Source organism: Mobula hypostoma, chromosome X1 (genome assembly GCF_963921235.1).
Source record: "Mobula hypostoma chromosome X1, sMobHyp1.1, whole genome shotgun sequence".
NCBI lineage: Eukaryota > Metazoa > Chordata > Chondrichthyes > Myliobatiformes > Myliobatidae > Mobula > Mobula hypostoma.
This window is the reverse complement of record NC_086128.1, coordinates 49,721,023-49,741,093: the sequence shown is the minus strand read 5'-3', so window position 1 is coordinate 49,741,093 and position 20,071 is coordinate 49,721,023.

The following is a 20,071-nucleotide window of genomic DNA, read 5'->3' as shown; positions in this document are numbered from 1 at the left end:
TTGGAGAGGGTTCAGAGGAGGTTCACAAGGATAATTCCAGGAATGAAAGGGTTATCATACGAGGAACGTTTGATGGCTCTGGGTCTGTACTCACTGGAATTCAGAAGGATGAGGTGGGATCTCCTTGAAGCCTTTCAAATGTCAAAAGGCCTAGACAGAATAGGCGAGTGGTGAGGGAGTCTAAGACAAGAAGGCACAGCCTCTGGACAGAGAGGCATCCATTTAAAACAGAGATACAGAGAAATTTCATTTGCCAGAGGGTGGTGGATTTATTACTAGGTCGTTGCCAGGTCGCAGAGCTTGGTAGGTTTTTGTTTGGACACAGCATCAAAGGTTATGGGGAGAAGCCCACAGAGTGGAGCTGAGTAGGGCAAAAAATGGGTCAGCCATGATTGAATGACGGAGCGGACTCAACAGACCAAAAGGCCTAATTCTGTTCTTATGTCTTATGAAATGCCCATGGAAGGGAAAATTTCTTATTTAATATGTTTTCTCCCAGAAATGTTTGTGTATCTGGAATAATCTCTTGCAGAACAGGCATTAGATCGATTTTCTAGGTTTGGCTTGTGTTTTATTTCACCCTCACGAGTAATGAAGGATTATGTATGAATATTGATAATTTGACTTTTCTTCAGTTTTGTGATTTGAAAAAATATATTCTGTATTGGGGTTTTATGAAGAGAAGTAATTTTATCTGCACTTGCCCAGTAAACAATAAACAATCAACAAATGCAGGATTTGGCTGTCATGCGAGCTGCCTTTATTTTCACTATGTAATTATATATCTGCATCCTGCATTTGATTTTCAGGAGTGAATCAGGTGGCAAGAGAATTTATAACTTGATTTGAAGACTTGATTAGTGATCGCCACAATCAAGCAAACTATCTTTAAATACAAAAGAAAAAATTGCAGTTGCTTGAAATCTAAAATAAAAGAAAAGCAGAACATGTTAGAAACACTCAGTAGGTCAGGCAGCAGACGTGAGAAGCAGAGGTAATATTTCAGGTCAATGATGACACCTTAAAATTATCCGAGTCACCAACCATCTATTATTTGACTGACTTACTGATCCCACAAACTCCCTCTCCAACTCTCCAATCATCCAAACCCCACTATGCTGTGTTGTTTACTGCCCACACACCCATCCCCTCAATCCATCATCAGTAATGAACCCTAATGCCCCGCACCCCTTCTGGAGTACAGGTGTTGGAGCACACCAGAGTTTCTTGGCCTGCACATGCACCTGTAAATATTAGAATGAATCCCACTGGTGGAGGTGACTGATAGTCTCAACAATATGGCAATCAATATAACTAGACAATGAAGCAAATATAAAAATAGCTCCCATTTAAATGCCATCATCTTGGAAATATTATCAAAGAAACTTTATTATTGAGCAATTATAGAGGTGAAATCTATATGTATTGAAGGAGGCAAAAAAGCAGAATTGTAGTGAGGAAAAGTCAGAGTTTATTGTCTTTGCAGCTCAAAGTATGGCTGCCAATAGAGGAGTGCTTAAAACAGGATTATTTAAAGGTTAGGAGAACAGCTTCTCAGATGGCCATCAGGCTGGAGGATGACACAGAGGAGCTGAGACTGTGGAAGGATGTGAAAACAAGGTGAAGATTTTAAAATCAAGGCAATGATGCCCCAGGAAGTCCTATAGGTTGGCCCACGCAATAAGAATAAGGCAACTCGAGGCAAGCTACAATATGGCAACACTCACAACATGCTGGAGGAACTCAGCAGGTCGGGCAGCATCCGTGGAAAAGATCGGTCGATGTTTCAGGCCGGAACCCTTCGTCAGGACTGAAGAGGGAAGGGGCAGAGGCCCTATAAAGAGGTGGGGGGAGGGTGGGAAGGAGAAGGCTGGTAGTCTCCAGGTGAAAAACCAGTAAGGGGAAAGATAAAGGGGTGGGGGAGGGGAAGCAGGGAGGTGATAGGCAGGAAAGGTGAAGAAGGAATAGGGGAAAACACAATGGGTAGTAGAAGGAGGTGGGACCATGAGGGAGGTGGTAGGCAGCTGGGGGAGGGGGCAGAGTGAAATAGGGATAGGAGTAGAGAGGGGGAGGGAATTACCAAAAGTTGGAGAATTCAATGTTCATACCAAGGGACTGGAGACTACCTAGACCGTATATGATGTGTTGCTCCTCCAACCTGAGTTTAGCCTCATCATGGCAGTAGAGGAGGCCATGTATGGACATATCTGAATGGGAGTGGGAAGCAGAGTTGAAGTGGGTGGCTACTGGGAGATCCTGTCTGTTGTGGAGACGGAGTGGAGGTGTTCGACAAAGCGGTCCCCCAATCTGCGTCGGGTTTCACCGATGTAGAGGAGGCCGCACTGGGAGCACCGGATGCACGAGGTGACCCCAACAGACTCACAAGTGAAGTGTTGCCTCAACTGGAAGGACTGTTTGGGGCCCTGAATTGTGGTAAGAGAGGAGATATAGGGACAGGTGTAGCACTTACACTTACAGGGATAAGTGCCGGGTGGGAGATCTGTGGGGAGGGACATGTGGACCAGGGAGTCGTGGAGGGAACGATCCCTGCGGAAAGCGGAGAGGGAAAGATGTGTTTAGTGGTGGGGTCCTGTTGAAGGTGGCAGAAGTTGCGGAGGATAATGTGCTGGATCCGGAGGCTGGTGGGGTGGTAGGTGAGGACAAGGGGAACTCTGTCCCTGTTGTGGTGGCGGGAGGATGGGGTGAGGGCTGAAGTGGGGGAAATGGAGGAGATGCGGGTGAGGGCATCATTGATGGCGGCAGAAGGGAAACCACAATCCTTAAAGAAAGAGGACATTTGAGATGTCCTGGAACGGAAAACCTCATCTTGGGAGCAGATGCGATGGAGACGGAGGAACTGGGAATAGGGAATGGCATTTTTGCATGTGACAGGGTAGGAAGAGGTATTGTGAGTGTTGCTTTGACCCCAGCACCTGCAGAGTATTTTGTGTTTACGAAGCTACAATATGGGTAGCCTTATATTTTGTGTGTTATGCACCAGAGCAACTTCATTATCTCCATAATCATAGGATAAATAAAGGAATTCAGACTATTTTCATTTCTGTTTAAGTCTCAACACGAGACCAGTTTAAGATACAGTATTTTACAACAGTTTGAGGAGAAAAAAGTCTGGTTTTGATCATTATTTATTTACCAAATACTTCATGGAAAATGTTTAATCAAAAGTGCATCATTAATTCACATGCTTTTACTCTAGATTCTACAAGTAGGCTTTGAAATTTAAGTTTCAATACTATTGTTTCACACAAAGGGGGACAGAAAGTTACAAAATGGGGCTTGCTTGACAATGAAATAACTCACGTATTTCCTGTCTCTCACATTTACCACTGACCTGCGCTACCAACGTAGTTAAAAATAATCTTCATTTCATTTTCAATCTCTACTCTTTATCTAGCTTTAGTTCAAAACTATGCAAGAATATTTGGCCTAATTTTACATGAACTGATGAAAACGTAATGATTCAATCAATGCCCCTTATGGGATCAGACCAGGACAGTTCATTTTGTGGTTCTGGGTTCTGTCTGACTGAGAAAACCAGAACCATTGTGTCAGCCAAAGGAAGGATGCATGACTGTGGCAGTTGAACCCAGGAAGAAGAATAATGTCAATTTTAAACAAGCATGAGAAGCCAGAGAAGATACAAATGTGACTTCCACTGAAACACATTTGGAGAGAATAAACTGAATTACAATATCATGGGAGGAATTAAATTTGACATTATTATGGTGTTTTAGAATGCCAATAGCTCCCTCATTGCATATTCTCGGCACTCAAGCATACTCAGTGGGGAAGCGTCGTCTGGATATGCAAGTGTTTGGCTTGGGTTGAATAAAGTCAGATGAAAAAGCAGTAACAAAGCACAGCAGGCAATAAACTTTGACATTTTTGGAATCCTCCTGCAAGATGTTTTTCGCTTCCAAAATGATTTGCAAAACACGATGACTGATATTGACAACAGGTTAAATAATATGGATGGCATTTAGCAAGCAGACATCAATTCATGAAATATTCATTAGCCTATAATAATATAACAGCTCATCACCTGCACAGAGAAATGAATTTACAAAGTGGATGAATTCTTGCAATAGTGTATTTGTCAAGCTTAGAGGAAACATCTTAAACAGCAGTTCTGTCCCATTGGGGGCACATTGTCTCACCTCTCTGGCAAAACACTATGTGTTCATGTCCCACTTCAGTGCAGCATAGCCAAATTCTTGCAGATATGACACCAAAGCAAAGTCCTACCAATTTACTCAGGTCTCATGGCACTATTTCAAAGAAGGGAAGTCAAAAATCCAAAAAGAAACTGCAGATGCGGGAGATCTAAAGTTAAAATAGAAAATGCTGAAATCAGTAGGTTGGGCAGCATGAAAGAGAAGAGAAATAGTTAATATTTCTGGGTCAGAGAACCTTTGTCAGAACGAGATCTGAAACAATAGCTAGAGATTATCTGAATGTTGAATGTTCCCTCCATTTCCTGGTTTTATATCAAAAGGAAAGGTAATTCTTTCTAGTTTCAGGCTCAGTATTGATTAGTAGAAAATAATTAAGCTATTTGTGTAACTTCAGTGTATGCTATCTTTCTGTTATAATTAAACTATTATAACTAGGTGATTGGGAATGTCATGAGGTTATCAGAGCCACTCTCGAAATTAAAAGCTTTGCTTTCCTCAACATTCATGACGTTGCTTAAGGAACCAATGCCAAGTCAATGTTGACCTGATTTCAGATGGTGCCTGACTGGAGTTTTATCATATAATGTATCAAGACCAAGTAATACAATGACTCCCTGAGGGAGCCTCACATTAATGTTTCTGATTAGCCAGATTGTAATGAGTCAGTTTGCAATTTACACTACCAAATTGGAGCTTGTTTCACAATGATACAAGACATGAGGATAGTTAAAACATAAAAAGGAAAGGAAGTAATTGCTTCTAAATTCTTCAATCATTCATTTCCTGTTTGACCTTTATTACTATACATCTTGTCCACTATCCTTCTGCTCAGCATTTAGATAGAGTTATTATAATTTCCATAACATGTCATGCACACAATAGACAATCTTAAACGAATAAAAAGGCAGGGTTAGAAATTCCGCATCATAAACAGTGTATAGCATAGTCATTGTCCACCTTGGCAATGGGCTGGTTACCAGCCTTGAGGCCCTCCATTAGACGGGGTTGACCATGGATGTTGTGTCCTAGCTCTGTACATGATATGCAAGCAAGTATGCAAGCCAGGGCAGTACGATATGGAGAGCAAGCTGTTGCCCATGCAGCAAGCTCCCCCTGGACACGCAGCTGATGAATCTAAAGGAATGGCGGAAACTGATACAGTTTGGCTCCAGTGGTGTCACCGGAATTGCCAGTCAGCATAAATATCAATGTAGGACTGACTTATGGACTCCAGCTTCCGATTTTTCCTCGGGGTTTACACCTGTAGCCTTCCCTATAAGTGAGTATAGCTGCAAGGCAGCAGAGGTTTGAGATCAGAATTTTCCTACTTTTAGATGAGCTTCCAAGCGTGGCTGATGAATCCCATCTGCCTGAAGTGACTGAATTAAAGGCATCAGTGACCCACCATTGCTCCTCCTCCTGTTACTAGAAGTAGTTCCACCGAGCCTAGTAGCTAAGCGGCACATGAAGGCCAGCACCTGGACTTGGTTGTCAGAGGCCATTTGAGATTAACGCATTTGGGAGCATTTAATGGGTACTGAGAGCTTATCCCCACTACCACCCCTGGCTATAACAACCTTAAGGAACCTACCAGCCTTAGGCCCTCCTGAATCACTGTAACACACCTTTCTTCACTCACCATAAGTCTGGAAATTCAGTTCTTAAGACCAAGGCCAAATCTGAGGGTTGATATAATGGAGAGAGACCCAGCAAGCAGGAGACCCAATATGGGCCTGGTGGGAAGACAAGAGGGTCTGATTTGTTCATTAGAGCTGTAATATAGGGTCTGGGGACATTGGGGGTCTGATCCAATATGGGCAAGTGATGGGTTTTTCAAAGACTCTTAAAAGGATTGTAAACTGCTTTCAGCAACACACACAAAATTCTGGAGGAACTCAACAAGTCAGAGGGGAATAAACAGTCGATATTTCAGGCCAAGATTCTTCATCATTTTGTTTTTTATGTTCCCAAGGCTCCTAGGAGTAGTGAAGTGGATGCTAAAGGACATGATGTTCACTGAAGCTTCATTACACTACAATTATTCCTGGACAAGGGCATACAAGGCAATATCTCCTGAGAGTAAGGCATAACGGAATGGAATAAGCAGATGATATGCAGAACAGTATTGTGTTCTCATTCAGTTCTCATCCAGTAGTCATTATCTGCCCAGAATGATGCAGAAGTATTCTCCAGCCTGAAGCTCAGCAAGGAGCAGGATGCATCTCCACTGAGCTTCCCGGGATCTTCAGCTGCAGCTGTAGCTTCAATACACAATAGACAGTGGACAATAGGTGCAGGAGTAGGCCATTCGGCCCTTTGAGCCAGCACCACCATTCACTGTGATCATGGCTGATCATCCACAATCAGTATCCAGTTCCTGCCTTATCCCCATAACCTTTGATTCCGCTATCATTAAGAGCTCTATCCATCTCTTTCTTGAAAGCATCCAGAGACTTGGCCTCCGCAGCCTTCTGGGGCAGAGCATTCCATATATCCACCACTCTCTGGGTGAAAAAGTTTTTCCTTAACTCCGTTCTAAATGGCCTACCCTTATTCTTAAACTGTGGCCTCTGGTTCTGGACTTACCCATCAGCGGGAACATGCTTCCTGCCTCCAGTGTGTCCAATCCCTTAATAATCTTATATGTTTCAATAAGATCCCCACTCAGCCTTCGAAATTACAGAGCATACAAGCCCAGTCGCTCCAATCTTTCAACATATGACAGTCCCGCCATCCCGGGAATTAACCTTGTGAACCTACGCTGCACTCCCTCAATAGCAAGAATGTCCTTCCTCAAATTTGGAGACCAAAACTGCACACAGTACTCCAGCTGTGGTCTCACCAGGGCCCTGTACAGCTGCAGAAGGACCTCTTTGCTCTTATACTCAATCCCCCTTGTTATGAAGGCCAGCATGCCATTAGCTTTCTTCACTGCCTGCTGCACTTGCATGCTTGCTTTCAGTGACTGATGTACAAGAACACCTAGATCTTATTGTGCTTCCCCTTTTCCTAACTTGACTCCATTCAGATAATAATCTGCCTTCCTGTTCTTACCACCAAAGTGGATAACCTCACATTTATCCACATTAAGCTGCATCTGCCATGCATCCGCCCACTCACCCAGCCTGTCCAAGTCACCCTGCATTCTCATAACATCCTCCTCACATTTCACACTGCCACCCAGCTTTGTGTCATCGGCAAATTTGCTAATGTCACTTTTAATTCCCTCATCTAAATCATTAATATATATTGTAAACAGCTGCGGTCCCAGCACTGAACCCTGCAGTACCCCACTGGTCATCGCCTGCCATTCCGAAAGGGACCCATCAATCGCTACTCTTTGTTTTCTGTCAGCCAGCCAATTTTCAATCCATGTCAGTACTCTGCCCCCAATACCATGTGCCCTCATTTTGCCAACTAATCTCCTATGTGGGGCTTTATCAAAGGCTTTCTGAAAGTCCAGGTACACTTCATCCACTGGCTCTCCCTTGTCCATTTTCATAGTTGCATCCTCAAAAAATTCCAGAAGATTAGTCAAGCACGATTTCCCCTTCGTAAATCCATGCTGACTCGGACCGATCCTGTTACTACTATCCAGATGCATCGTAATTTCATCTTTTATAATTCACTCCAGCATCTTTCACACCACCGATATCAGGCTAACCGGTCTATAATTCCCTGTTTTCTCTCTTCCTCCCTTCTTGAAGAGAGGGACATCATTAGCCACCCTCCAATCCACAGGAACTGATCCTGAATCTATAGAACATTGGAAAATGATTACCAATGTGTCCACGATTTCTAAAGCCACCTCCTTAAATACCCTGGGATGAAGACCATCAGGTCCCAGGGACTTATCAGCCTTCAGACCCAACAGCCTATCCAACACCATTTCCTGCCTAATATAAATTTCCTTCAGTACATCCATTACCCTAGGTCCTTTGGTCACTATTATATCTGGCAGATTGTTTGTGTCTTCCCTAGTGAAGACAGATCCAAAGTACCTGTTCAACTCGTCTGCCATTTCCTTGTTCCCCATAATAAATTCACCCGTTTCTGTCTTCAAGGGCCCAATTTTGGTCTTAACTATTTTCTTCCTTTTCACATACCTAAAGAAGCTTTTACTATCCTCCTTTATATTCTTGGCTAGTTTACCTTCGTACCTCATTTTTTCTCCGCGTATTGCCTTTTTAGTTATCTTCTGTTGCTCTTTAAAAGTTTCCCGATCCTCCGGCTTCCCACTTGTCTTTGCTATGTTATACTTCTTCTCTTTTATTTTTATACTGTCCATTACTTCCCTTGTCAGCCACGGCATCCCCTTACTCCCCTTAGGATCTTTCTTCCAGCTTCAGAGCTGGCCATGGACCACATTGTCAATAAACAAATTTTCTAGCCCAATCCTCATAAGCTTAAACAACAGGAATTCTGCAGATGCTGGAAATTCAAGCAACATACATCAAAGTTGCTGGTGAACGCAGCAGGCCAAGCAGCATCTATAGGAAGAGGCACAGTCGACGTTTCAGGCCGAGACCCTTCGTCAGGACTAACTGAAGGAAGAGTGAGTAAGGGACCTGTCCTGACGAAGGGTCTCGGCCTGAAACGTCGACTGCGCCTCTTCCTATAGATGCTGCTTGGCCTGCTGCGTTCACCAGCAACTTTGATGTATGTTCCTCATAAGCTTAATGTCCAAAATCTTCCCGTTCCAGCCTGAGCATCCATAACTATGTGACAGAGAATCCCAAAGGTTTGAAACCCATTGCACTAAGAAATTTCTCCATATCCCAGTTAGAAACCATTCAGCTCTTTGCCCCAGGCAAAACCTCTTAGTTCCAGACCCATCAACTGTGGGAAATAGTCTCTTGGTATTCACTAAGAATCAGGTTTATTATCACCCGTATGCAATGTGAAATTTGTTAACTTTGCAGCAGCAGTTCAATGCAATACATAAAATAGAAGAAAATAATAATAATAATACATATTATTCAGTATACTTTATATAGTATATGTATGTTGAATAGATTAAAAGTGCAAAAAACAGAAATACTATATATTAAAAAAAAGTGAGGTAGTGTCCAAGGGTTCAATGTCCATTTGGGAATCAGATAGCAGAGGGAATGAAGCTGTTCCTGAATCACTGAGTGTGTGCCTTCAGGCTTCTGTACCTCCTAAATAATGGTAACAGTGAGAAAAGGGCATCCCCTGGGTGCTGGAGGTCCTTAATAATGGACGCAGCCTTTCTGAGGCACCATTCCCTAAAGATGTCCTGGGTAGTCTGTCAAGCCTTATCGAAATCTTTGAAATATCAGTGTGACTGCCTCTCACTTCTCTAAACTGCGGTGAATTTAGATCAGTTATAGTTTACTTTTCCTCAGAGCACCATCCCATCATGTCAGGATCAATCCAGTATATTGTTCCAATTCCGAGTAATAAATATCCTTGTTTAGAGAACGGTATCAAAGTTCTATACAATCTCAGCAAATCTTGCTTACGTTTGCACTCCAATCCTTCTGCAATAAAGGCAGGCAACGTGTATATTTTCCTTATTACTTACTATGCGTGCATGTTTACTTTCTGTATTTCATGAAGCAGCTCAGCAAGGTTTCTCTGTACACTTATATTTACTAGTTTCCCACCATTTTTTCTTTGCAGCTATCAAAACGAATAAATAGACAATTTCCCACATTGCTATCTCCCTGTCCACCAATGTAACCTGCTCTTTTGTCAATCCTGCATTGTCCTCAAAGCTCCCTTTCCTTAAAAGCCATAAATCAACCAAGGTGGATACCTTACACCCTGTCCTTTTATCAATATAAATTGCAGAATGTTAATGACAGAAGCTGATGATCCCCATTGTTAAGTATGCAATGTGAAAATAACTAAATGACAGGTATATGGAGGAATTTAAGGTGGAGGGTTATATGGGAGGCAGGGTTTGAGGGTCGGCACAACAATGCGGGCCGAAGGGCCTGTACTGTGCTCTACTATTCTATGTTCTATGTTCTATGACACATTTATTTCTATTTTGTTTGAAGATACATTCACACGGCTCAACCTTCTATGAGAGGTCATGGAACTTTAGACACCTCAGTAGTTATTGGCTGCAAAGGTTGCCTGGTTGACTGCATTGGAAGCAAGATGAGTGAATTAATGCTGTTTCATATTTCCTACAATAAAAATAGAAATGCTGGTAACACTGAATATATCAGGCAGCTTAACATTTCAGGTCAAAGACCTATTCTGACAAAAGGTTTTCATCTTAAAATGTTAACTTTATTGTCTTTTCCACTGGAGTTGCCTGGCCTGCTGATTGTTTCCAGTATTTTCTGCTTTTTTTCAGTTGTGCAGCACCTGCATATTTTGATTGTCATTCACAATCCCTACCACTTTACTTCAGGTCTAGCGAATTTTGTCCCACTTACATCATTTGTGAGATTGACACAGTTAACTCAAAAAGTAATTATTTCTAAAGAAGCACTCTGCAATTTGAGGGGCAACTGTTGTTATTCTTTGTTTCTTGCTAATAAATGTTAGTCTTTTCTGACATTTAGAAGTTTAACGACACTAGTCTGCAAGACATAAAACCTAATTAAGATCTCACAACATTTCAAAAACTGTTTGATCATTCAGAAGGGTGGCATTTCAGGGATGCCGGGCTGTCTGGAGCACATCGGTGTGGTGACACAGCTCATCAGGGAGGCCAGAGAGAACAAGGGCAACCTGTCAGTGTTGTGGCTCGACCTGGCAAATGCATACGGCTCCATTCCGCACAAGCTGGTGCAGCTCACACTGACCAAATATCACATCCCCAGCAGAATCAGAGACCTTATCGCTGATTATTACAGCAACTTCAGAATGAGGGTCTCTTCAGGAGCAATTACATCAGCCTGGCACAAGGTGGAGATCGGCATCATCACAGGGTGCACTATCTCAGTGACACTGTTCTCCCTAGCCATGAACATGCTCACTAAGTCTGCTGAACCAGAGTGCAGAGGGCCCAGAATGAATTCCGCTCAACGGCAACCACTTATCAGGGCATTCGTGGATGACCTCACAGTCACCACAGAATCAGTCCCAGGCTGCCGGAGGATTCTGCAAGGGCTCGAGAAGCTGGTGGAGTGGGCCCGGATGCGTTTCAAACCTGCCAAATCAAGATCGATGGTGCTGAGGAAAGGGAAGGTGGAGAACAAGTTCCGCTTCAGCATTGCAGGCACAGCCATCCCAACCATCACAGAAAAGCCAGTCAAGAGCTTAGGCAAAGTTTTTGACAGCTCTTTAAGGGACACAACATCCATTCAGGCAAACTGCACTGAGTTGGATGGCTGGCTGAAATCTTTGGACAAGTCTGGCCTACCTGGGAAGTTTAAAGCCTGGGTGTGTCAGCATGGCATTCTTCCCAGAATCCTGTGGCCCCTCCTCGTCTATACAGTTCCGATCTCGACAGTCGAAACCTTAGAGAGGAGGGTTAGCAACCACCTCAGGAGATGGCTGGCGCTGCCAAAGAGCCTGAGCAGCATCGCACTCTGTGGACACCACAACAAACTGCAACTGCCCTTCAAATCCTTGGATGAAGAATTCAAGGTAACAAGAGCCAGAGAAGTGCTACAGTATAGGGACTCAAGTAACCCGAAGGTGGCTAGAGCAGGGATCCAAGTAAGTACTGGCAGGAAGTGGAGGGCAGAGGAAGCTGTTCAGGAGGCAGAGGCGAGGCTACGTCACAGGAGGCTGGTGGGAGTGGTCACACGAGGCCGAGCTGGGCTAGGATCCTTTCCAACTCCCCAAATGGACACCAGAGGGAAGGAAAGGCGTCGTCTAGTTCAGGAGGAGGTGAGAGCAGTAGTGGAGGAGATGAGAGCCTGCAAGGCGGTGGGAATGAAGCAACAGGGAGCTTGGACAAGATGAGAGAATGCGGTTGAGAGGAGAGTAACCTGGGCTGATCTTTGGAAAGCCGAACCACACCGCATCCAATTTCTCATCCAGGCAGTGTACGATGTGCTTCCAAGCCCATCAAACCTGCACACATGGGGCAAGGCAGAGTCATCTGCGTGCCCACTGTGCTCCAAGCGAGGAACCCTGGAGCACATCCTCAGCGGCTGTGCAAGGGCACTTGGTGAGGGACAGTACAGGTGGAGGTACGATCAGGTCCTGAAGACCATCGCTGAAGCCGTCAGTGCAGGAGTTGAGTGGGCGAAGCGGTCCCGACCCTCCAAGCAGACCATTGCCTTTGTCAGAGCTGGGGAGCAGCCAATACCTGCCAAAAGAACATCTGCAGGCATTCTGACCTCTGCAAGGGACTGGCAGCTGTTGGTGAACCTCGAAGGGCAGCTGAAGTTCCCCAACCATATCGCAGCCACCACCCTGCGACCAGACATTGTCCTAGTGTCTGAGTCTTCTAAGCAAGTGGTGCTGCTGGAGCTGACAGTCCCATGGGAAGATAACTTGGAGGAGACCTTTGAAAGGAAGCTCTCCAAGTACACAGGACTGGTCAGCAGGCTGGATGGAGAGCGAGGTGTCTCCCAGTGGAGGTTGGTTGTAGGGGATTCACAGCCCGTTCTTTAGTTAGAGCCTTCTGCAATTTGGGCATCGAGGGAGAGAGGAAGAGGAGAGCCATCCGCAGTACCACCGATGCGGCAGAGAGGGCCTCAAGATGGCTGTGGCTCAAAAGAGGGGAGCCATGGAGTCATAAGTAGCTAGCCATCTGGACACAAGCTGGGGTCTGATCAGCCCCGGCTGGGTCACCTGGAGGAGGTTGTATGATGTTGAAAGACCCAAAACACCCGATGATTCCAGGAACATCACTGAAGATGTGTCCAGAAGCATCAATAGATGTATGTACACAGCACCAATTTGAGGGGCAACTGTTGTTATTCTTTGTTTCTTGCTAATAAATGTTAGTCTTTTCTGACATTTAGAATTTTAACGACACTAGTCTGCAAGACATAAAACCTAATTAAGATCTCACAACATTTCAAAAACTGTTTGATCATTCACACAGATAATTCACCTAATGCCCTTTGAAAATGTGATAGAAATTGTGTGTCCTAATTATTTTCTAGATATCAAATAAAGCAGCATGTGCTGGTGGCTTGTTTCCTCAATTTATCCTCACATGTTTATTGAATAATAAAAACAAATCCTTTAATATGAATGATTCAATCCTAAGTATTAGCTTTATTCTGCTCTGACTTTTTGATGAGTATTCCTCCACTGATCTACACAGAGCCTTCTATTTAGTTATCAAAAATGAATCCAAACATTCACTCCTTTCATAGCAGCATAATGGCAGTTCGAGTGCACTGTAAGTGCCTTATTAAAGATCATTGAGGGGGTTCTATAGAACCAGTTGTGCATCAGATCCTAACAGTGCTTGATACTGATTTTTACTGCATTACAAAACATTGATATAAGTGGAAGGACTTTAGCTTCATCTGTATTGTTAGCTCATCTTATTCAGAGAGTTTTAATTTATGTTGATGTCCATGAGCCAAAGAAGGAATTGAGTAAAACTCACAACCAGTAAATGCTCTGTCACAGTCCCACCTCTTCAGCACAGATACCCATGAATGATCAGGACTTTGTTTCCCTTGATACTAGGTATTTGGTGGAGGTACTTACTCCTTCATCGTCTATGATCAATCAAGACCCAGAACACTTTTGTTTTGTAAAGGTCTGTTGTATTCTCGATTTAACAGCTCCTTAATTAAAAGAAGCTTCTGAAGAGTCAATGTAAAAATTACTAACAAGAGAAAATCTGCAGATGCTGAAAATCCAAGCAACACACACAAAATGCTGGAGGAACTCAGCAGGCCAGGCAGCATCTACAGAAAATAGTACAATCAAAGTTTTGGGGTGAAACCCTTCAGCAGGACTGGAGAAAAAAAAGATGAGGAGTAGAGTTAAAAGGTGAGGGGAGTGGAGGGAGAAGCACAAGGTGATAGGTGAAACCAGGAGGGGGAGGGGTGAAGTAAAGAGCTGGGAAGTTGATTGGTGAAAGGGATACAGGGCTGGAGAAGGGGAATCTGATAGGAGAGGACAGAATGCCATGGAAAATAGAAAAGGGCGGGGGGAAGAGCACCAGAGGGATGTGATGGGCAGGTAAGGAGATAAGGTGAGAGAGCGAAATGGGAATGGGGAATACTGAATGGTGGAGGGGAGGCAATTACTGGAAGTTCGAGAAATCGATGTTCATGCCATCAGGTTGGAGGCTACCCAGACGGAATATAAGGTGTTGCTCCCCCAAACTACGTGTGGCCTCATTGCAACAGTAGAGGAGGTCATGGATTGACAAACAAGTGGCAGATAGAATACAGTGTTGGGAAATATATGGAAAATAGAAACCATAGAAAAACTACAGCACAGAAACAGGCCTTTTGGCCCTTCCTGGCTGTGCCGAACCATTTTCTGCCTAGTCCCACTGACCTGCACACGGACCATATTCCTCCATACACCTCCCATCCATATAACTGTCCAATTTGTTCTTAAATGTTAAAAAAGAACCTGCATTTACCACCTCGTCTGGCAGCTCATTCCATACTCCCACCTCTCTCTGTGTGAAGAAGCCCCCACTAATGTTCCCTTTAAACTTTTCCCCCCTTCACCCTTCACCCATGTCCTCTGGTTTTTTTCTCCCCTTGCCTCCGTGGAAAAAGCCTGCTTGCATTCACTCTATCTATACCCATCATAATTTTATATACCTCTATCAAATCTCCCCTCATTCTTCTACGCTCCAGGGAATAAAGTCCTAACCTATTCAACCTTCCTCTGTAACTGAGTTTCTCAAGTCCTGGCAACATCCTTGTAAACCTTCTCTGCACTCTTTCAACCTTATTAATATCCTTCCTGTAATTTGGTGACCAAAACTGAACACAATACTCCAGATTCGGCCTCACCAATGCCTTATACAACCTCATCATAACATTCCAGCTCTTATACTCAATACTTTGATTAATACAGGCCAATGTACCAAAAGCTCTCTTTACGACCCTATCTACCTGTGACGCCACTTTTAGGGAATTTTGTATCTGTATTCCCAGATCCCTCTGTTCTACTGCACTCCTCAGTGCCTTACCATTAACCCTGTATGTTCTACCTTGGTTTGTCCTTCCAAAGTGGAATACCTCACACTTGTCTGTATTTAACTCCATCTGCCATTTTTCTGCCCATTTTTCCAGATGGTCCAAGTCCCTCTGCAGGCTCTGAAAATCTTCCTCACTGTCCACTACACCTCCAATCTTTGTATCATCAGCAAATTTGCTGATCCAATTAACCACATTATCATCCAGATCATTGATATAGATGACAAATAACAATGGACCCAGCACTAATCCCTGTGGCACACCACTAGTCACAGGCCTCCACTCGGAGAAGCAATTCTCTACTACCACTCTTTGGCTTCTTCCATTGAGCCAATGTCTAATCCAATTTACCACCTCTCCATGTATACCTAGCGACTGAATTTTCCTAACTGACCTCCCATGCGGGACCTTGTCAAAGGCCTTACTGAAGTCCATGTAGACAATATCCACTGCCTTCCCTTCATCCACTTTCCTGGTAACCTCCTCGAAAAACTCCAATAGATTGATCAAACATGACCTACCACGCACAAAGCCATGTTGACTCTCCCTAATAAGTCCCTGTCTATCCAAATGCTTGTAGATTCTGTCTCTTAGTACTCCCTCCAATAACTTACCTACTACCGACGTCAAACTTACCGGCCTATAATTTCCCGGATTACTTTTCGATCCTTTTTTAAACAACGGAACAACATGAGCTACTCTCCAATCCTCCGGCACCTCACCCGTAGACAGCAACATTTTAAATATATCTGCCAGGGCCCCTGCAATTTCAACACTAGTCTCCTTCAAGGTCCGAGGGAATACCCTGTCAGGTCCTGGGGATTTATCCACTTTAATTTGCCTCAAGATAGCAAGCACCTCCTCCTTTTCAATCTGTACAGTTTCCATGATCTCACTACTTGTTTCCCTTAATTACATAGATTTCATGCCAGTTTCCTTAGTAAATACAGACGCAAAAAACCCATTTAGGATCTCCCCCATTTCTTTTGGTTCCGCACACAGCCGACCACTCTGATCTTCAAGAGGACCAATTTTATCCCTTACAATCCTTTTATTCTTAATACACTTGTAAAAGCTCTTTGGATTATTCTTCACTTTGTCTTCTTTTAGCCCTCCTGATTTCTTTCTTAAGTATTTTCTTGCACTTTTTATACTCCTCAAGCACCTTATTTATTCCCTGTTTCCTATACATGTCATACAACTCTCTCTTCTTCTTTATCAGAGTTGCAATATCCCTTGAGAACCAAGGTTCCTTATTCCTTATTCCTTATTCCATTATATATATGATAATGCATTTTGGTAAAAGGAACAATAGTACAGACTATTATCTAAATGGGAGGAAGGGTCAAACATCAGAGGTGCAGAAAGACTTAGGAGTCCTCATGCAAGACTCCCAGAAAGTTAATTTACAGCAGGGGTGGCCAACCTTTTACATTCCATGCGTCAAATTTTTCACGCACAAGTTCAGATGCGATTTGTTCACACACGAGTTCTATATTAAGATAATTTTACATGAATTGAATAAGGGTACAAGAGTTGTATGGCGCATCGGAACTCCTGAGTGAAAAAATTGACGCATGGAATGTAAAAGGTTGGCCACCCCTGATTTACAGGTCAAGTCTGTGGTAAAGAAGGCAAATGCAATGTGGGCATTTATTTCAAGGGGAATAGAATATAAAAGCAAGGAGGTAATGCTAAGCCTTTATAAGACACTAGTCAGACTGTACTTGGAGTATTGTCAACAGTATTGTCCCATATCTCAGAAAGGTTGTGTTGTCATTGGAGAGAGTCTAGAGGAGGTTCACAAAGATGATTCTGGGAATGAAGGGCATATGAGGAACATTTGGCAGCTTTTGGCCTGTACTCACTGGAATTTAGAAGAATGTGGGGAGATCTCATTGAAGCCTACCGAATGTTGAAAGGACTAGATAGGGTAGATGTGGAGAGGATGTTTCCTATGGTGGGGGTATCCAGAACTAGAGGGCACAGCCCAAAAATTGAGGGGCGACCTTTTAGAACAGAGGTAATGAGGCTTTTTTTTTTTAGCCAGAGACTAGTGAATCTGTGGAATGCTCTGCCGCAGACTGCATTGGAGGCCAAGTCTGTGGGTATATTTAAAGCAGAAGTTGATAGTTTCCTGATCAGTCAGGGCATCCAAGAATATGGCAAGAAGGCAGGGGTATGGGGTTGAGTGGCATCTGGGATCAGCAATGATGGAATGGCAGAGCAGGCTCGATCGGCTGAATGACCTTATTCTGCTCCTATGTCTTTTGCTTTTATGGACATATTGAAACGGGAATAGGAAGTGGAGTTAAAATGGGTGGCCACTGGGAGATTCCGCTTTTTCTGGCTGATGGAGCATAGGTGTTCGGGGAAGCAGTCTCACAATCTACGTCAGGACTCACCGATACACAGGAGGCCACACCAGGAGCACTGGGCACAGTATATGACTGAACAAACTCACAGGTGAAGTGTCACCTCACCTGGAAGGACTGTTTTGGGCCCTGAAGAGTAGTGAGGGAGGTGTAGGGGCAGGTGTAGCACTTGTCCTGCTTTCAAGGGTAAGTGCCAGGAGAGAGATCAGTGGGGAGGGACAAATGGCCAAACAAGTCGCGTAGGGAGCGATCACTGTGGAAAGCAAAGGGGGTTGGTGGAGGGAAAGATGTGCTTGGTGATGGGATCGCATTAGAGATGGCAGAAGTTGCGGAGAATTATGTGCTGGATGCAGAGGTTGGTGGGGTGGTAGGTGAGGGCAAGAGGAACCCTATCCCTGGTAGGGTGGCGGGAGGATGGGGTGAGAGCAGACATGCATGGAATGGAAGAGATGTGGAGGAAGGGAAGCCCCTTTCTTAGAAAAAGGAGGACATTTCCTTCATTCTGGAGTGAAAAGCCTCATCCTGAGAGCAGATGAGGCAGAGACGGAGGAATTGAGAAACAGGGATGGCATTTTTACAAGCAACAGGGTGAGAAGAGGGATAGTCCAGGTAGCTCTGAGAGTCCAAGGGTTTATAATAGACATCAGTAGAGAACCTGTCTCCTGAGATAGAGACAGAGAGATCGAGAATGGGGAAGGAGGTGTCAGAAATGGATCAGGTGAATTTGAGGACGGGGTGGAAGTTGGAGGCAAAGTGGATAAAGTTGACGAGTTCAGCATTGGTGCAGCACCAATGCAGTCATTGATGTAGTGTAGGAAAAGTGGGGGACGGACACCAGTGTAGGTTTGGAACATAGACTGTTCCATGTAGCCAACAAACAGGCAGTCATAGCTGGGACCCATGCAAGTGCCTGTGGCAACACCTTTTGTTTGAAGGAAGTGGGAGGAGACAAAGGAGAAATTACTTAGAGAGAGGACAAGTTCTGCCAGATGGAGGAGAGTGGTGGTAGAGGGGAGCTGGTTGAGTCTGGAAACAGAGAGCCTTGAGGTCTTCCTGGTGGGGACAGAGGTGTATGGGGACTGGACATCCATAGGGAAAATAAGATGATAGGGCCCAGGGAACTTGAAATCATTGAAATGATTCAGAGCATGTGAGGTGTCACGGATGTAGATAGGAAGGGACTGAACCGGGCGGATAAAACAGAGTCGAGGTATGCAGATATGAGTTCAGTGGGGCAGGAACAAGCTGAAACAATGGGTCTACCTGGACAAACAGGTTTGTGGATCTTAGATAGGAGGTAGAAACAGGAGGTGTGGGGTGAGGGAACTATGAGGTTGGTGGTGGTGGATGGGAGATCCCCAGAGCTAATAAAGTCAGTAATGGTGTGGGAGACAATGGCTTGGTGCTCCTTAGTGGGGTCCTGTTCAAGGGGTAAGTAAGAGGAGGTGCCTGAGAGATAGCGTTGGGCCTCAGCAAGGTAGAGGTCAGAACGCCAGACTACTACAGTACCCCCTGCTAATCTGTGGGTTTAATGGTGAGGTTAGGATTGGTGTGGAGGGAGTGGAGAGTAGAGTGTTTAGAAGGAGTGAGGTTGGAATTGGAGACAGGAGTGTTAAAGTCTAGACAGTTAACGTCCCATCAGCAGTGACAATGAAAAGGTCCAGAGCAGGCAGGAGACCAGAGCGGGGTATCTAGGAAGAAGAGGTGTGTTGAAGATGGGAGAAGGGGTCATTGATGCAGGGTGGAGAGTCCTTGCCAAAGAAATAGGCTCGGAGATGGAGGTGGTGGAAGAAAAGCTCAGCGTCATGGTGTGCGTGGAACTTGCTATGGTGTGCGTGCAGGGAGACAAAGGTGAGGCCCTTATTTATCAACACTGATATGAATATTACATTATCTACAAAAGTAATCCATGTAGACTCTGTGGACAATAACAACTTCCATTTATTGTTGTCCTTAACAAAATATACCATTTCACTGCAAAATTTCATAGCGGCATCATTAGATTGGATTTGACATCAAGCCACAATGGGGTAGATTAACAAAAGCTTGCTGAATGAGGTAGATTTTTGGAGGGGAGTGACTGACAGTTGTTGTAGCATGTATGATCCAGTCCTACAAAGTTAATTCATCTTCACTGGAAATTGGTGAAATTGTTGGGCTAGTTTTTTGACCATGCTCCCAGTAGTAGACTCCCAAGCCAGTAGAAATAGTTTCCTTAAGCATGCTATCTGTTCCCCTCAATATTTCCAGTATGTCTTTTTATATCCTTTTAAATTTCAGGGAATCTAACTCAAGTTCTTCTAATCTCTATTTGTAAATGAACCCTTGGAGTCCTGGTGTTATGAAGTTGCTTAAAGCCAATATACTTAACACAGTCTTTTGTTATTTGTCTTTATATCTTACCCTGTGGGGCTGTGCTTATACTGCTGAT